Here is a 17,827-nt window from a genome sequence, read left to right on the forward strand (position 1 = left end):
ACCACGCAGGTACATAGGGCCCTGCCCAGGGGTAAATGTCCTCTTGACTTTCAGGAAGAGACTGAAATGTAGCGACTACTCTTGTAGTCGCTCACAACAGGGCCAAACAGGAAAGGCTTCAGAGCAGCCCCACCTCCTGCCCAGGAAGGTAGGTTCACCCCAGGGGGTCGCTCTGACGTGGCTGTCCCCTGGGGAACTGTGAAGAGCCCGCGGAGCCCCACCCCTAAATCGGGCAAGGGGCAGAGCACTTTGCTGGCGTCCCAGAGCCGGATGCCCAGGGCGGCGGGGCTCCGTAGTGGTGGCTGTGTTAACGCACCTCCCGGGTATGGAGATGGCCAGGGAAGTACCGCCTAGTTGTTGGCGGTTGCCTGGCGGAATGCCCTTCACTTTGCAGTGGGGGCAAGGCTGGGGGATGCGGGACTCAGCGGGGTGGGGCCTCTAGGAGTTGGGGGCTCCTAGGTTTCTGTGGCCCTAATATCCCTTCTCCTTGCAGGCGAGCCCCTGGCGCGCAGAGCAGAGCTCACCCTGGTGGTGCCAGTGCGCACTGACGCCCAGGGCCTCTTGGTGTCCCACGTCGTGTTGGCGGCGACAGCCAAAGAGAGAGTTTGGGTCCTCAGAGTCGCCCTGGTCCAGACCTCAGGTTTCCTGGGAGGCAGCGAGGAGGACCCTGGCGGCAGCTTCTTCTACAATGTCACGGTCTTCGGGGGAGACCTGCACCTGCGGCTGCGCCCAATGCCCGCCTAGTGGCGCCAGGGGCCACGGTGCAGTGGCAGAGAGAGTCCTTTGTGGAGCCCTGCTTGGGATCTGCCTCTGATTCTGAGACTTGGCCGTCCTGACCCAAAACTCCTCCATGGCATTCAGCAACTGCAGAGGCTGGTGAGTAACCACTTCTCCTGCTCCTTTCTGTCCCTGTCCATTGCCTGGGCCTCAGAAGCCAGTTACCTGGTGTCCCCTTTTAACTGGAGGGCGAGAGCCTGCCTGCACTAAGATATTCTCTACTTAGGGAAGACTGGACATCTATTCAAGGGGCTGGCTGGAAGGCAAGTTATTCTGACTGGCGGGAGAAGGGTGATTTATGGAGGGGGAGAGCCAGGGGCTCCCAAGTGCTGATCAAGTAGCCAGCCCATGTGTGTCTCCTTTAGGCCTGTAGGCACAGGTCTTGTCTTGCATCCAGGTGTGTGTGTATACCTCTGGGAATGTGTGAACATGTGTTTTGGAATGTCACTGTGTACTGGTGTCTGGATACCTGTGCACCTGTGAACACGTGAATGTGCCATTGTGAGTCTTGTGCACGTGTGTATCTATAAGTTCCTGCTAATTCGACCCTGTGCATATTAGTACATGTATGGGGGGCACGTGTGCTGGCAGTCAGTCTTCTTGTTTCTGTGTGTGCGGGTGGTATCAGACCAGGGGACAGGCCGTGATGCTGAAATACCCAGTTATTTTTCTGCCACCTAATTGAGCGGGAGCCATGGTTTTTATGCTGTGACTTTTAACGCAAGTGTTACCGGGTTGTGATGATTTCCTTGGCTCTCCTCAAGGGAAAGAGTTCAGTCAAGAGACAGTGTTTTGTGCATGCATAGTGTAGTAAGGAGTTTATTCACAAAGGCAGATACACTCTCAGATGTGGAGGGGACCAATCCCAAGAGGGGGAAAAGCCTCTCCTTACACTGTATGAACGCTTTTATTTGTTTGGGTAGAATTGCCTGCCCCTCTCCCTTCTCTTTATCTCTTTCTCTCCTGCCGTGGTGCCCAGCCCTCCCTTTTGCTTCTCAAGGTAGTTTCTGTCAATTTTCTTTTTATGATTTGTTTGAGAAGGTCACTAAAATGGTCCTGAAAAACAGGATGTATTCTCTGATAAGTGGGATGTCTTCCTTCCTTCTTTGGCTTCTAACAACACATCCCTTTGACTCAGAGGCATGTGTGAGCCTGGAATCCTGGCGGGCCAGTGAGGCATTGGTGTCCTAAGTGAGGGCAGCTGCAAGGGGTCTTGACCCAAGTAGGAGCTGCAGCAAGGGGCTTTCTATCCAGGGCTAGGTCTCTCCTTCTGCTCACTTCTATCTACCCATCCTATCATTCCCCTCTCAAGAGTTTGAGACCCTGAACTCTTAGGAAAGGGGACAATGTGTCTCTTCTGTATCTACTTCCTGCTGAAAGGAAGCGATGTCATACTCAGGGTCCAATCCTCTTGCTCTCTGTCAGGAGGAAAGAGGTGTTGTCCCTGTACTTTCAGCGGGTAGGAGGTGAAAGCGGTGCGACATTGTTACGAGGAGACTGGTTAAATCTGAGTCTTCTGTTTCTGGAGGGACAGGTTGGAATTTCTGGAGGACCATCATTTTTAAGTGGAACTGTTGTAATCTGGAGGACATAAATTTGACAGGTAGATTAAAAAGACATGGGCCGAATAGCAGTAGAAGCAATATACAAACTAAAGGCCATAGTAAGGTAGAAACCAAGTCATGGAAGGTAGAATGTCTTTTACCGCCTGCCCGATAGAGTCAGTCATTGGACATTCCTTTGCAAAATTATGAAGCTATTCAGCCTGATTATATATATATATATATATCTTTTAAATATCTTCTACTTGACTGGTGGCATTTATACAAGTGCAGCAAGTCTTACTAATTACTGCACACACTCCCCCTTGTCCAGCTAATAAGTAATCAAGCGCTAGTCAGTAGTCAAAGACAACATTTGCAAACGAACCGAGGCACCCCCGGAGATTCTGGAGGCGGCTCCCATGCCTTGAGCTAGGGCAGCTAGGACTTTGTTAGGGTGGTTAAAGTAGCCTCACGATAGGCAGACCCTCCCCAAGGGGCTGCTAGACCAACAGCAGCCCCAGCACCAACTAAATGAGTCCTACGGCCCATTTGGCTTGGGGATGAGTGATGTTGTGAACCGTGATTGATATGCCCCAAAGGCCTAAAAACCCTAAGGCACGTCCTTCAAACTGAGACTTGTCAATACATGTGTAGCCAGGGCGATAGGAGAGTGGTGGTAGACCCACCTGGCAACTTTTCGTTGGGTAGTTCATTTTGAGGAGGACCACAGAGAAATAAATACCCTGGAGGGGGGTACAAGCTCGATGTGGAAGGAGGACTTAAACCATGTGGTCAGACCTGAGCCCCAAGGAGGAGCTCTGTTGGATTGGGGAGAGGAAAGGTCTCCCCTTAGCTCAGCATCCCTGGGCCTTGTTGGTACCCATGCTGCTCTTGGAGGTCGGTGGCGAAGTTTCCGAGATGTTGTTGCCTGTCTGTCGTGAGCTCTGTGACTAGCTGGACACCAGAAGGTAGTATTTGGAGGACCCCTTTTAGAAATGTCAAAGGTAATGGGCTAATAGGGGGACTGGACAGACAAGAGGTAGCCTCCCTCTCGATACGTACAGAAGTGACAAGGGCTAGATGTGGATGTACAGTTGACGGTTCTGACCCTAGTTGTATCAGACTGATTAACGAGTGGGGTGCGGTGAGTGCAGCCCAGACGTGTAGCTGAGAAGTCTAACCTGACAGCAAAGGGAGTACTGTGGAGGAACTCTTTAGGGACCCCAGACAGAAAGGTAAGGCTGAGATTAAAAAGGGCAGGCTGAAACTGGGGAGAGGAGGGGTGTTTCCAGGCTGCGTGTGGCATGTCCAACAGTCAGAGAGTCCATTTCCCTTTGCAATTATGTTGGGAAAGTTTGCAAGGGTGTTAGTCTTGTCGACTGGACAAAATAATTTGCCAGGCAGTCCGCCAAAAGGAGGGTTTATTTGGGAAAAGGTAAAAGCAAAACCACCGCAGCAATGTGAGAACGCACACCTCCGGCCGGCGCCCACTTGCAGTGTTCTACCACTCTCCCAAGATGGTCCCTATATATGAGTATATTCCCCCTGAAGGAAGTTAGAACCATAAAGTTTAACAGGAAGTCAGGACTAGAGAGTAACAAGAAGCCCAGCTCCATCCATAGACCTCCCAGCTCCCGGGTCAGTTTACTTAAAGTGCCAGTTTACTTTTATCATTCCCTCCTTTTGATCAAGATCTTTTCTCTAAAAGCATCATTGATCAACAGTCAGGTCTTCAGGTCTCAGGTTTTACAGTCTTCAGCCTTTTGTCCTTCAGTGTCAGGAAGGACCTTCTCTGGGTGTCATCGCTTACATCAAGGGGAGAGTGCATGGACTGGGAACAGCTAGTGTCCAGGGTTGATGGGCCTCAGGAGCAGAGCTTAAAAACAATAAGATTTAAAGGTAGAATTAGAACATAACAACCTAGTTTATATGGTAGGTGTAAACCAGAAGTTTAAGCTCATAGCTAATGAGACAAAGATTATTATTATCTTAAATAGATCAAAGTTCTTGATGATAGATTCAACAACCAGAAAGACTTGGTAACCCATTTCCTTAGAGGTCACCTGCTTTAAATTTTGACAGCTTTAGGTTCACGTCACCAGACTGTGTGCAGTTCCAGTCAGGGTTTGGTACCTTCTTTAGGTGTGACACGGGTATCCAAGAATCTACTTCCTGCAGTTTAGCAGCACAGAGGTTAGTCAACAGTACCTGGTAAGGGCCCTTCCAGTGTGACTGGAGGGAATCCTTTTTGAGGTGTCTTTTCCAGTAAAAAAAACTCCAGATTGTAGAGTATGAATTTGCAGTTTTTCATTTCCCTGGAGTGCACTGTGAAACGATTGTTCTACTAAAGCATGATTATTGTTGATAAAAGCAATTAAGCCTTTACAATATTGAAGTATGTCTCCTTTCACCAACTGTGGATCAAGAGAGGCAGGGGCCAAATGCATAGGGCATCCTGTAATTATCTCAAAAGGTGAAAGCTTATGAGTCCCAAAAGGTGTAGATCTGAGATTTAAAAGGACTAAGGTATTTGAAGAGTTTCTACCAAAATGTTGCCAATTGAGTGTTAATAATGCCATTAGTGCATTGAACCAATCCTGAAGCCTGAGGATGGTGAGCACAGTGAAAATGTTGCAGAGCTGACCAAACAGCACAGACTGGTTTCAGCACCTGCCCAGTGAAATGCGTTCCTCGATCACTGTGGAATTCAAGAGGAGTTCCCCAAGTAGGAATAATCTTTTCTAACAGTACTTTAACTACTGCAGACACATTAGCTTGTCTGCAAGGGAAAGCTTCAGCCCACTGAGAAAATATACGTATCATGACTAAAACATACTTGTATCCATGAGATGGGGGAAGCTGTATGAAGTCCATTTGCCAGACAGCAAGTTGTCCGTTTGGCAATTTAAAATGTCCAGGGGCAGTGCGAACAGGCTTCCCTGAGTTGTACTTTGGATAGGTGGGATACCTGAGGTAGGAACTTTTTTCAGCCTTATTAATATCTGTCCACCAATATTGGTGCATGAATGCTACCATTTTGTCAGTAGACCAATGATTCAACACATGTAAAGTGGTTAGGACTGGGAATTTTAGCATTTCTCGTAGAACTGGGTTGTTATTTGGTCCAAACCAGAGTTTATTTCCTTATTAAACCAGCAATTGTTGGATTTCCAGTCATGTTTTTCTTCTTCAGAAGCTGATTGTTGGGCTTCTCTAGCCAGTAACACAAGAAGCTTCTCTTTGGACCATGACAGAAGTCTGACTGCTGCTGATGCCTTTAAGGGCAGCATTCTTAGCAGAAATCTCGGCAAGGTGATTTCCCTTAGTTTTCAGGGAATCTAGTTTAGAATGTCCTGGAATCTTAATAATGGCTAAGGCAGAACTATAGCATCTAATCATTCCCATAAATATGAACCATTCTTAATTTTATCTCCATTGGAGGTAAGGAAACCATGTTTCCATTGCGTCCCAAAGTTGTGAGCCACTCCAAAAGCATACCTACTGTCAGTATAAATGTTCACAGTTTTGCCCTTTGCTAAAATGCAAGCTCGAGTGAGGGCATATAATTCAGCCTGCTGTGCTGAAGTGGCCAGAGGCAAAGGTGCTGCCTCGATGACTTCAGAAGGGGCTGCAACAGCATAATAAGCGCAGTACTTATCATTGTTGTTTTTTAAGTAAATTGACCATCTGTAAACCAGGAAAGATCAGCTTTATCTAGAGGAGTTTTCTGCAAATCGTCACGAGAAGTCAGAAGGTGATCTGTTAATGGCAGGCAGTCATGAGGGGCTTCCTCAGTCTCAGAAGAAAGAAAAGTAGCTGAAAGGGTTATATGGGAAGCGGTTAACAAACGGATTTCATAGGAAGTAAGACGACTGACTGAAAGATGCTAGGTGTGATGAGAATTTAGGAGAGCTTCTACTGCATGAGACACAAAGATAGTTAGAGAGGACCCCACAATAATCTTCTCTGTGGCCTTAACCAGGAGGGCAGTGGCAGCAACAGCTCTGAGGCAAGAAGGGTATCCCCGAGCCACAGGGTCCAGTTGCTGACTATAGTTTCCTAGGGGTTTATGTTGATCCCCATGTTTCTAAGTGAGCACGCCAAGGGCATTTCCTTGCTTTTCATGCACAGAAATGAAAAATGGAATCTGATAGTTAGGATGCCCAAGAGAAGGTGGGTTTATTAAACTCTCCTTCAAGGCCTCGAAGGCCACGCCATCCTGTTCTTCCCATGAAATTGGGTCAGGACTGTCATTCTTTAATAGAACATATAGAGGTTTTGTCATAAGAGAGAGATTTGGGATCCGATTCTGGTAATTGCTGATTAGCCCAAGAAAACCTCACAATTGGTGCTTAGTCTTGGGCCTTGGGAAATTTAGGATGCAATGGAGCCTGTCTTGTTCCAGGTGTAGACCCTGTTCTGATATCAGATGTCTGAAATATCGAACCTGAGTTTAAGCAAATTGTAATTTTTCTTTAGCGACCTTATGTCCCTTTAAGGCCAAAAGTGTCGACAGATGGATGCTATCATCCTGTGAAGAAACCTGAGGAGAGCAAAGAAGTAAATCATCCACATACGTATTGTAACAAGATGGAACCTTTAGGGAAAACACATCATCCAAATCAGTCTTCAGAATCTGTGTGAAATAAGAAGGGCTGTAAGTGAAACCCTGAGGCATTACCGTCCAGATAAATTGTTTTCCTTCCCAAGTGAAAGCAAAAAGGTATTGGCTAGCTTCCTCAACTGGGATGCCAAAGAATGCACTGCATAAGTCAATTACTGTAAAGAATTTACTTGCAGTTGGGATGGATGCTGGGCAGCATATGAGGGTCAGGAACAACAGAGTGTCAAGGGATGACAATATGGTTTATTGCTCAGAGGTCCTGGACATACCTCCACCCTTGTCCCTTTGGCTTCCTCACAGGTAGAATAGGGGTGTTACAAGGACTAGTGCAAGGAATAATAAGACCCTGAGTTATGTCATCTTCTATTATGGGCTTTATACCTTGGAAGGCCTCCTTACTTATAGGATATTGATTAATTATTGATTAATTCTGGGCAGAGGCTTTGAAGGATCAATTTGAACCTTGATAGGAGGTACACTGTGAATTCTGCCAATATCAGTTGAAGATTTTGCCCATACGGAAGATGGCAGTTGGTTGAATAGGGACCGTTGATCAGTGCTCTCAGATTCAGTTACTGTACCATCAGAGACAGCACAAGTGGAAAATGCTGAAACATCAGGGCCGGCCCGGTGGCTCAGGTGATTAGAGCTCCATGCTCCTAACTCCGAAGGTTGCCAGTTCGATTCCCACATGGGCCAGTGGGCTCTCAACCACAAGGTCGCCAGTTCAACTCCTCGAGTCCCACAAGGGATGGTGTGCTCCACCCCCTGAAACTAAGATTGAACACGGCACCTTGAGTTGAGCTGCCTCCCAGATGGCTCAGTTGGTTGGAGTGTGTCCTCTCAACCACAAGGTTCCCGGTTCGACTCCCACAAGGGATGGTGGGCTGCGCCCCCTGCAACTAGAAAACGGCAACTGGACCTGGAGCGAGCATTGCCCTCCACAACTAAGACTGAAAGGAAAACAAGTTGAAGCTGAACGGGCACCCTCCACAGCTAAGATTGAAAGGACAGCAACTTGACTTGGAAAAAAGGCCTGGAAGTACACACTCTTCCCCAATAAAGTCCTGTTCCCTTCCCCCCTTTAAAACAAAAAAAGAAAAAGAAAAATGCTGAAACGTCACGTAATTTACCTTATTGGTCATTCTGATGGTTACCATCAAACTCTAACATTATTTCTCTCTTTTTTCTTTAATTAAAGTTTATTGGAGTGACAATTGCTAGTAAAGGTGCATAGATTTCAGGTGAACAATTCTGTACTACATCATCTATAAATCACATTGTGTGTTCATCACCGAGAGTCAGTTCTCCTTCCATCACCATATATTTGATCCCCTTTACACTCATCTACCATCCCCTTTCCCCCATTACCCTCTGGTAACCACTAAACTATTGTCTGTGTCTATGAGTTTCTGTTTCTCATTTGTTTGTCTTGTTCTTTTGTTGTTTTTGGTTTATATACCACATATCAGTGAAATCACACAGTTCTCTGCTTTTTCCGTCTGACTTATTTCGCTCAGCATTACACTCTCAAGATCCATCCATGTTGTCACAAATGGTCCTATATCATCTTTTCTTACCGCCGAATAGTATTCCATGGTGTATATATACCACAACTTCATTATCCATTCATCTATCAAAGGATATTTTGGTTGTTTCCATGTCTTGGCCACCGTAAACAATGCTGCAATGAACATTGGAGCACACGTGTCTTTATCTCTAAATGTTTTCAATTTTTTTGGGTAGATACCCAGGAGAGGGATTGCTGGGTCATATGGTAATTCTATTCGTAATTTTTGAGGAACCTCCACACTGCCTTCCATAACGGCTGCACCAGTCTGCATTCCCACCAACAGTGTATGAGGGTACCTTTGTCTCCACAGCCTCTCCAACACTTGTTACTATTTGTCTTGTTGATGATAGCCATTCTGACTGGGGTGAGGTGATATCTCATTGTGGTTTTGATTTGCATTTCTCTGATGATTAGTGATGTTGAGCATTTTTTCATATGTCTATTTGCCATTGTATGTCCTCTTTGGAGAAATGTCTCTTCAGGTCCTCTGCCCATTTTTCAATTGGGTTGTTTGTTTTTGTTGTTGTTGAGTTTTATGAGTTCCTTGTATATTTTGGATATTAGCCCCTTATCAGAGGCACTGTTTGCAAAAATCTTCTCCCATTCAGTTGGTTGCCTCTTTATTTTGTCGATGGTTTCCTTTGCTGTGCAGAAGCTTTTAAGTTTCATATAGTCCCATTCGTTTATTTTAGCTTTTACTTCCATTGCCTTTAGAGTCAAATTCATAAAATGCTCTTTGAACCCAAGGTCCATAAGTTTAGTACCCATGTTTTCTTCTATGCAGTTTATTGTGTCAGGTCTTATGCTTAAGTCTTTGATCCATTTTGAATTAATTTTGGTACATGGTGACAGATAGCAGTCCAGTTTCATTCTTTTGCATGTGGTTATCCAATTCTCCCAGCACCATTTATTGAAGAAGCTGTCTTTCCTCCATTGTATGTTTTTTGCTTCTTTGTCAAAAATTATCTGTCCATATTTATGTGGTTTTATTTCTGGGTTCTCAATTCTATTCCATTGGTCTATGTGTTCGTTTTTCTTCCAATACCATGCTATTTTGATTATTGTTGCCCTGTAGTACAAGCTAAAGTCAGGAAGTGTGATACCTCCATTATTGTTCTTTTTCCTTAAGATTGCTTTGGCTATTCAGGGTCTTTTGTGGTTCCAAACAAATCTGATGATTTTTTGTCCTATTTTTTTTAAAAGATGAATGGATAAAGAAGTTGTGGTATATATACACAATGGAATACTATTCGGTGGTAAGAAAAGATGATATATGATATAGGAACATTTGTGACAACATGGATGGATCTTGAGAGTGTAATGCTGAGCGAAATAAGTCAGACAGAAAAAGCAGAGAACCATGTGATCTCACTGCTATGTGGTATATAAACCAAAAACAACAAAAGAACAAGACAAACAAATGAGAAACAGAAACTCATAGACACAGACAATAGTTTAGTGGTTACCAGAGGGTAAGGGGGGTGGGGGGTGGGAGATGAGGGTAAGGGGGATCGAATATATGGTAATGGAAGGAGAACTGACTCTGGGTGGTGAACACACAATGGGATTTATAGATGATGTAATACGGAATTGTACCCCTGAAATCTATGTAATTTTACTAACAATTGTCACCCCAATAAATTTAAAAAATAAATTAAAAAATATATATTATCAATGACTATAAGCTGACAATTTGGAAAAATGAAATGAAATGAAAAAATTCCTATAGGCTGAATTGTCCTATGATTATTCAAAAAAATAAAGCAATTAGTTAAAAACATACACATACACACACAGAATTCTACAAAAGTTTCAAAGAAGAAATCATCCCAATTTAACACAAAATCTTTCAGACAAGGGAAAAAGAAGGAATCACTCCCAACTCATTCTACCTAACCAGCATAACCCTGAAATCAAAAGCACACAAAAATATTAAAAGTTACATATGTATCTCACTTATGAAACTAGTTGCAAAAATCCTCAGTAAAATAATAGGAAATTGGATATAATGATACAGGGAAAAATAATATAGCACACCCATAGTGGGGTTATCTTAGACATCCAAGGATGGCTTGACAATAGAAAATCCATAATAACCCACAGATTAAAAGAGAAACAAGAAAATCATCCCAATAGAAGACTCAACACCCATTCATGATTTAAACTCTTAGTAAATTAGGAGAAAAGAAAATTATTTAACCTGATAAAGAATATCCATATTTAAAACAACAACAAAAAAATCAAGGATGAAAACACACCAACCAAAAAAACCTAGGCAAACATCACCCTAGTCGTGGAAATACTGGAAGCACTGCGTTTAAAATCAGGGACAAGACTGAATGGCCACTGGACTGGAGGTCCTGGCCAGAACAAGCAGCCTCAGAAATAGCAATCTGAGACTCAAGGATTAGAAAAAAAGCAAAGGAAACTATCGTTATTTGCAAATGGTATGATCATTTATGTAGAAAACCCAACAGTCTGCAGGCAAATTAACGGAAATAATAATACAGTACAGCAAAATTTCTGGAAATGTGATGAACCTACCAACGATAACTTTTTCTCTGCACTGACAGCAAACAAATTGAGAACACAATTTCAGCAAAGCAACATTTCCAAGAGTGTCACAGACACTCAAGTACCCAGGAATAATTCCAACAAACGAAGTATGTGTTCTCTACAGGGAGAACCATACAACTGCATAAAGGGGTACTTAGAGAGGAAATACACTAGCAGAGAAATATGCCAGATTTGAAAGCCAGATTTGGTATCATAAAGATGTCAATTCTGCCCAGATTGATCTACAGATTTCATCTGATTCCACAGGCCCTGACAGACCAATGCCCCCTCCTCTTGCATGTGAGCTGTCTGTGTTTTACTTTGGGCGACAAAATGCAACAGAGATGCCAGTTCCAACCAGAGGGCTCAGGACGCCTGGCAGGTCTCCGCCTCTGCCATCATCCTGAGAATACTCCCAGACTTGCCTGCTTGAGGATGAGAGTTAAGTGGAGCCAAGCAGAGTAGCCCTGATGGTCCCAAGGGAGACCCGCCAATCCCTGGATGTGTGAGTGAGTGAGGACCATGACCCCCAGAGCTGCCCACCCTGCGTGCAGCAGTAATAAACCACGTGCTTGTAAGCCACCCAGCTTTTTTGGTTGACTGTTACACAGCATTTCTGGGGCAACAGGCTGTGGTGTTACGCTATCAAAAAGAACGAAATCAAAACAAGCCTTTGCATGGATGGGGGCAGGGCGATTGTGATTAATCCAACTCTATGCCCCTGAAGTTCAACAACAATAAAAAGGGAATGTGTTGGCCCATAAGCACGGTTTTCACAGCTTTTCCTTGTGCTGTGTACAGGAATTTCTGGACTCCTACACCCAGCTGTGTGCAGAAGACACAGGACATAAAAGACAGAATTGAAGTCAGGCAATAAAGTCAAGACAGTTAAAGCCACTGAATGGCTGCCAAATATGCTTGTCGTTGGCTGGATGCTGAGAACAACACCCGCGGCCTCTAAGAGTTCATACGTCTTAGAATAACCTACATATTTAGATGAGCAGGGATTGTCCTTCTAATTCCGAGTCTTCTAACTTCCTATGTGATTTCTGGAAGCAACATCTTTTTATCAAAGACTAAATTAAAAAGAAAAAAGAAAACAGAAAGCCTTTTTCGTTAGTGCCTTGTTGCAAAGCACTGACAAGAATTAGAAGTCCAAGGGGAAAGTTCCAAAGTTCAAAGTGCTTCCACCCTCAGGTTTTTACACAGGTAACGTGAAGCTTCAGTTTAAAACCAAGTTGGCGACAACAGCATTTCCTTATCTTTTTGATACACATAACGTGTTCCAGTAACAGTTGGCTGCTGTTTGATCTAGTTAGGTGACTGCCACTATTTTTGCCCTTACCCAAGCTCCACAACATTTTCTTCTGGGCTTTCCCAAACATTATTTCTGAATAATTATGATTTGGCCTCAATATGAACTACCATAGGGACAATCCCCATTTTCAGAAAATCTGTGCTCTAAAATTCCATCCATTTCTCAAACACAGGAAGCCTCGCAGGGAGGTACAGGAGACTGGCTGGGCAGGCCAATGCAGTTGCACGTGTCCCCTCGGTAGCCTCTCCACATTCAGGCTAGTCGCGGGAAGGAGAGGCGCCGCCCTTCCCCCCTCCCCGCCCCTCCCCCCGCCACCCCCCACCTTCCCGCCTCCGACGGCCCCCGGCGATGCTGCCTCACTTCCAGGTGCCCAGCCCCCAAATACAATGGGCATCTTCTCCACTTCAGGGGGACGTCCCCGGCTGCTGCGCGACTCTCAAGGGAAGCCACAGTGGACACCTATTGGCTCGCGGCATCACAGGAGGGCGGCGCGGGCCGTGGACACCTCGATTGTCTGGCGGCGCCAGCGTCTGGAGGCCCCGATTGGCTAGAGGCTCAGAGGAGGCCGGTTAGCTGACCCGGCCGCAGCGGCCAGCGGGCACGCCCACATCTCTGAAGGTGGGGCTTTGGGAAAGGGGGAGCACGCGCCACGCGTTGAGGCCCAGGCGGGACCAGGTCCGGCCCGTCTCCCAGCAAAACCCCCGTGGCTCACCGCATCCCGAGGGGAGCTATTCCAGGCTGATGGGCTGGGGTCCCGAGGGTCCCAGTCGGTCAGCCTGGAGAGGACGGGGTCTGGAGTGCTGTGTCCACCGCTCTGGGCGCCTGCGACCAGGACAAGCCCCCATGGGGAGGGTCCTCCAGGATACAGAAGGAAGACCTGATTGCTTCACTGAAACTGGAATATGCTTGGGGCGGGGACCCCGAGGATCTCACAGGCTCGTAGGAGACTGTGTGCTATCACTGTTCTCCATCAATGACCCACTGCGCTGAGTCCAGTAAATGCTTTCTACCCCGAGGTCCCTGGGACGGGGTGGCCTGGGAGCCAGGGGCAGGCTACTAGATGGCTTCTCGGGGATCAGGGGCCAGAACACCCATGCCGGAGCCTCCGGGGGAAACTGGGCACCCCAGGACAGTGGACATAAACCGGGGACATCGAACATCCGAGGTTCTTCTCATCTCTCCTGGAGCCAGCTCCACTGCTTTGAAGACCCCAAAGGTGTATCTTTTTTGGTCTGGTTTTCTTCCGCCTGCGGCTGCAGTGCTGAGGATGACCAACAGGGGGCGGGCCGTGCCCACTGTGCTCAATGGAGCGCTGGAGCGGGAAGGGGACACCCAGGGGTCATTCTGGGCGTGCCCCTGCCTCCAACTCAACTTGCATCTTTTATTATTAGACTCCAGTTCCACAATGTGAGCTGCTCAGAGGCGGGAGGGGGTTCCAAGAGATTGACTCATTCAGCTACTGTGAAAACAATTACTTTTGCCGGGATATCAGAAAATTCTTTAAATACTGCTTTTACTTCACATTATGGCCATAAGTATTTTTGCAGTCTGACACTATTCGTATTGTTTGACCCATTCCTCTTCTGTCCCGCCCCAGTGTAAAAGTAATCGTCCCTGGACCTGGATGGGGACCATGAACGCAGGCACGCCAGAGAAGCTGCTAGAATATGTAGTATCTGCCCCCCAGAGCAGACTCCGTGTCCCCATCTTCCCATCTATCCACTGAAACTTCTCCAGCACTGTGGGGACAGAGCCCCAGAAAGTAGTTTACAGGCTCTCGGCCTCACGTGGAAAGGTGCTGGCTCGGCTGTGGCTGATTGGCCGTGGGCTGTGGCCGGTTAGCCAATTGGCCGCTGCTGCGGCTACGAAGGATTGCTGAGGAGCCGAGCAGAGCAGAGGAGAGCGGAAGAGAGGAGAGGAACAGAGTCAAAGAGAGTGGAGAGTCATCGGTCAGTTGGTTGGCGGAAAGGCGGACGGCAGGTCGCGCGTCCGGTGGGCCCAGCCTCCAGTGAGACCATGGTGGTATGACTCCCCTACCTATGGCTCCGTGGGTGTTCCTTTTTGGCCTCACCATATCCTGCGTTCTTGTGTGGGGAGCGGGAGCAGAGACCCCGCAGGCCGCCCCGCCTGAAAAATGGCGCAGCGAGCAGGGTCTCCTGCACGACAAGCACCCAACAGGTCACGCGCCTGCTGCGGAAAAGGTGGGTGCCTCTCCCCTGTACAGCACAGTGGTTACTCTGCCACCTCCTAGCTGTACATGTTGGGAATGTCACCTCACCTCTGAGCCTGTTTGCTTGTGTGAAAACTGGGGAGCTATGGGGACCAAACGCCCTTGTAGGGATCTTGTCAGGATTAAGTGAGATAAGCCATGGAGAGTGCTGACCCCGTGCCTGGTCCCGTGGAAAGGGCTGCCAAGGGCTGTGGTTGTTCCTACTTATGGTTTTCTCTCTCCCATGAAGGAGCTTCCTGCCTCAAGCCTCACTAATTCTGTGGCTTTGGGAAGAGCTGTTTTCCATCTGTAAAGGCTTCCTGTTCTATTGGAGGGGAAGGCGGGGGACAGTCCCCTGTCCTGGGTGTAGCCAGAGCAGGAAACCCAGAGGGCTGACTGAGGAACCTGAAGTTCATTCAGTCAAGAAGGTAATATTAAGTGCCTACTGTGTGCAGGCCCTTTTCTAGGCACTTGGTGTAGCTCACTGAATGGAGCAGACTGAAGTCCCTACTGCCCCAGGCTTCCATTCCAGCCGGGGACTTGGCCAGTCCCATGAGACAACACAGCAGGGAGGGCACAGGACATTCAAGGCGATGCCCTCCTGACCTCGTCTGGATATGGAGTCCTCTGCCCTCGTTGTGAGGGTGACAGACTCCAGGAACAACTAAGAGTGTGTGGGCTTTGGGTTAAGAGAGAGGGCTCCTGTCTCTGTGGTTGCGGATTTCTGGGGGTTGAGGCCGGGGACCAGCATCTGGAGGATGCGGCTTTGTCACCCTGAAGCAGTTTGTGGCTTACACGCAGCTCAGCATGCCCGGCCCACACCTGGAGCACCGTGCCCACTTCTTTTGACCCAGCTGGCTGACCAGGAATCCGCAGAGACAGAACCCTAGAGTGAACGTATGGGGAGGGGTCAGTGCTGGGGCTACTCAGGGAGGAACTGCCAGAGGCTAGAGCAGGGTCGGGAGCCACTGTCCTCATACCACCCGTCAGGTGGACTCAGCCTGGGAAGATGTTCTTCTGTGGAAAGCTCTGGGATGTGTTCCGTGTTTGGCCCCTGGGGAAGAAGGCCTGTGGGTGATGTCCCCAATGGCCTTGTCCCCAGCACTGGCTCCTGCGCCATCTCAAAAGCCAGATCCAGCTGCATGGCTACAGAAGCAAAGCCGCTCTAGAGCTGGAGGCATTTGTGTCATTAGATCTGATGCCACCTCCGGGGGCAGAGCCAGAGCCACAGCCATGTGCACACCACTTCTAGCAGCAACTGTGGCACTAGAGCTGGCTTCTGCTGGGCTGGAAGGGGCGCTAGAGCCGGGTGAGGCACCTGAGGAGCTGGGGCTGCACCTGGTGCCTCCCTCAGCGCCCTCTCCTAAGCTCCACCCAGCACCAGAGCTGGCCTCTCTACTGCTGGTAGCATGTTTTGTTTTTCATTTTTCTCTTTTATATTTTTTTTAATTTTTGATAAGTATTTTATGTGTTAAAATTTAGATTCAATAAAATGTAACCTTTTAATCATTTTAAATTGTGCAATTCAGGGGTATTAAGTACTTCTATAAGTATTTCTATATAAATTTCGAAATTAGGTCACCATTTCCACAAAGACACCTGTTGAAGCATTTTATGGGGACTGTATTGAATCTATAAATCAAATTGGAGAGAACTGATATTTTAACACTACACCAGGGGAAAGGTACCATATTTTAAAAAGGAAGAAATGATAAGCTCGGAGCAAATACTTGCTACTCATATATCAGGCTAAGGCCTAACACCCCTATAAATAAAGATCCTAGAAACCTAGAAATGAGAAAAAGAGCCCAATGTCACAGAGCCTGCAGCAGCCCCTCTCCCGATGTCCCCAAAAGAGACTGGCTCCCACTCTTGAGACAGACCTTTTCATGAGTGTATTTACACAGTGGCCAGTGTGGCTGCAGCCCAGCCCTGACCCCAAGGAGTCAGGAAGCAAGAGGCTTTCTATAGCTGTCGCCCAAGACCCTGCTTGTTGCCCCTTCCTGCCGGGGAGACTGCCGCTTCACTGCCCAACTTTGGGACAGGCTTGACACTCTGCGATCGGGGAGCTGGCACTTGGAAGTACTGCCCTGCTATACATGATGAGCCACAAAGGACCCGTCCCGGGGCATTTAGCTAGCCACCTGAGGGACAGGCCGACTGCCCGACCAGGCAGCAGGGAGCTGGATGGGTGCCATGTGTGACGGAAATGCAGAATGAGCCCAGCCCCTAGCATGGCTGAGGGCCCTTTTCTTATTGAAAAGTTAGGCACCTCGGCCAGCTCTCCTGAACAGCCAGACTTAACGAGGGTCTGGGTTCTTCACGCAGAGTTGTCATAGGAAGACTCTGGGAAGGTAGCTTTAAACTGCCCGTCAAGTAGCGGTCTCCAGGGCTTGGCCGAGAGTCTGTGCGTTCCGCCAGCTCCTCTGGGACTGGGCTTTACACACTTTTCAGTGAAAGCTGTATGTGTTTAGGGTACACACGAGGGTGGATGCACACACATGAGAGGAGGAGGCAGTCCCGCTAAGCGACACATCACCTCCTCACACGCTGACACCATTTTCTGTGATGAGAACACCTGACATTCACTCTGAGGCACTTCCCAGGACGCAGCAGAGCCATTCACTGCAGTCAGGACGCTGCATATCAGCTGTGAGGCTTCTGGGCCCACAAGACTGCGACGTTGTAGCCTTCATGCAACAAGGCCTCAGCCCGCCCCCAGCCACCATCTCTCTGCCTCTATGAATTCGAGTGTTTTAAGATGACACACGTAAGCGACGCCATGCAGCATCTGCCCTTCTCTGTCTGACTTACGCCACGGAGCCCAGCAGCACCGCTGGGTCCGTCCACCTTGCAGTGAATGGCAGGATTTCCTTCCTCTTTATGGCCGAACATTCCATGGGACACGAGGCTGCCCCGGCCCCGTCCAAAGGTCACTTTGTCCTGTTTTAACACCCAAAAGCGCCAGGTGTCAGACATGCCAGGCGGCCCCCTGCCTGCATTTTAAAGGGGCTCCATCTGCTGCTTTTCACACGAGGAGCATCAGCACGCCTGGCTTGGAGCCCCGAGGAGCCCGGGGCCCAGACCTGCCCCTCAGGGGCTGCAGCACACACTGCGGGAGCTGGGCCGGCTCTGCACTTGTGACCTCAGAAACACGCGAGTGCACGTGGGTCACACAGGCACGAAAAGTCACCGGCACGCTTTAATGTGGGCCATCTCAGGCCAA

General features: G+C 47.9%; 1 long non-coding RNA gene across 3 annotated transcripts; it reads left to right on the forward strand.

Annotated features, from left to right (window-relative positions):
• Positions 1-48: 48 nt before the first annotated feature.
• On the forward strand, positions 49-14,763 carry LOC148756415 (uncharacterized). 3 transcript variants are annotated; one of them, XR_016022825.1, is made up of 3 exons: positions 49-148; positions 494-876; positions 12,801-14,763. It is a non-coding gene; the product is annotated as an uncharacterized LOC148756415 (long non-coding RNA). The 3 variants fall into 3 exon arrangements; XR_016022824.1 differs by lacking the exon at positions 12,801-14,763 and adding an exon at positions 11,342-11,654; XR_016022826.1 differs by lacking the exons at positions 49-148; positions 12,801-14,763 and adding exons at positions 181-323; positions 11,342-11,654.
• Positions 14,764-17,827: the final 3,064 nt, after the last annotated feature.

Source organism: Rhinolophus sinicus, chromosome 12, assembly GCF_057876585.1.
Source record: "Rhinolophus sinicus isolate RSI-liver-muscle chromosome 12, RSI-T2T, whole genome shotgun sequence".
Lineage (NCBI taxonomy): Eukaryota > Metazoa > Chordata > Mammalia > Chiroptera > Rhinolophidae > Rhinolophus > Rhinolophus sinicus.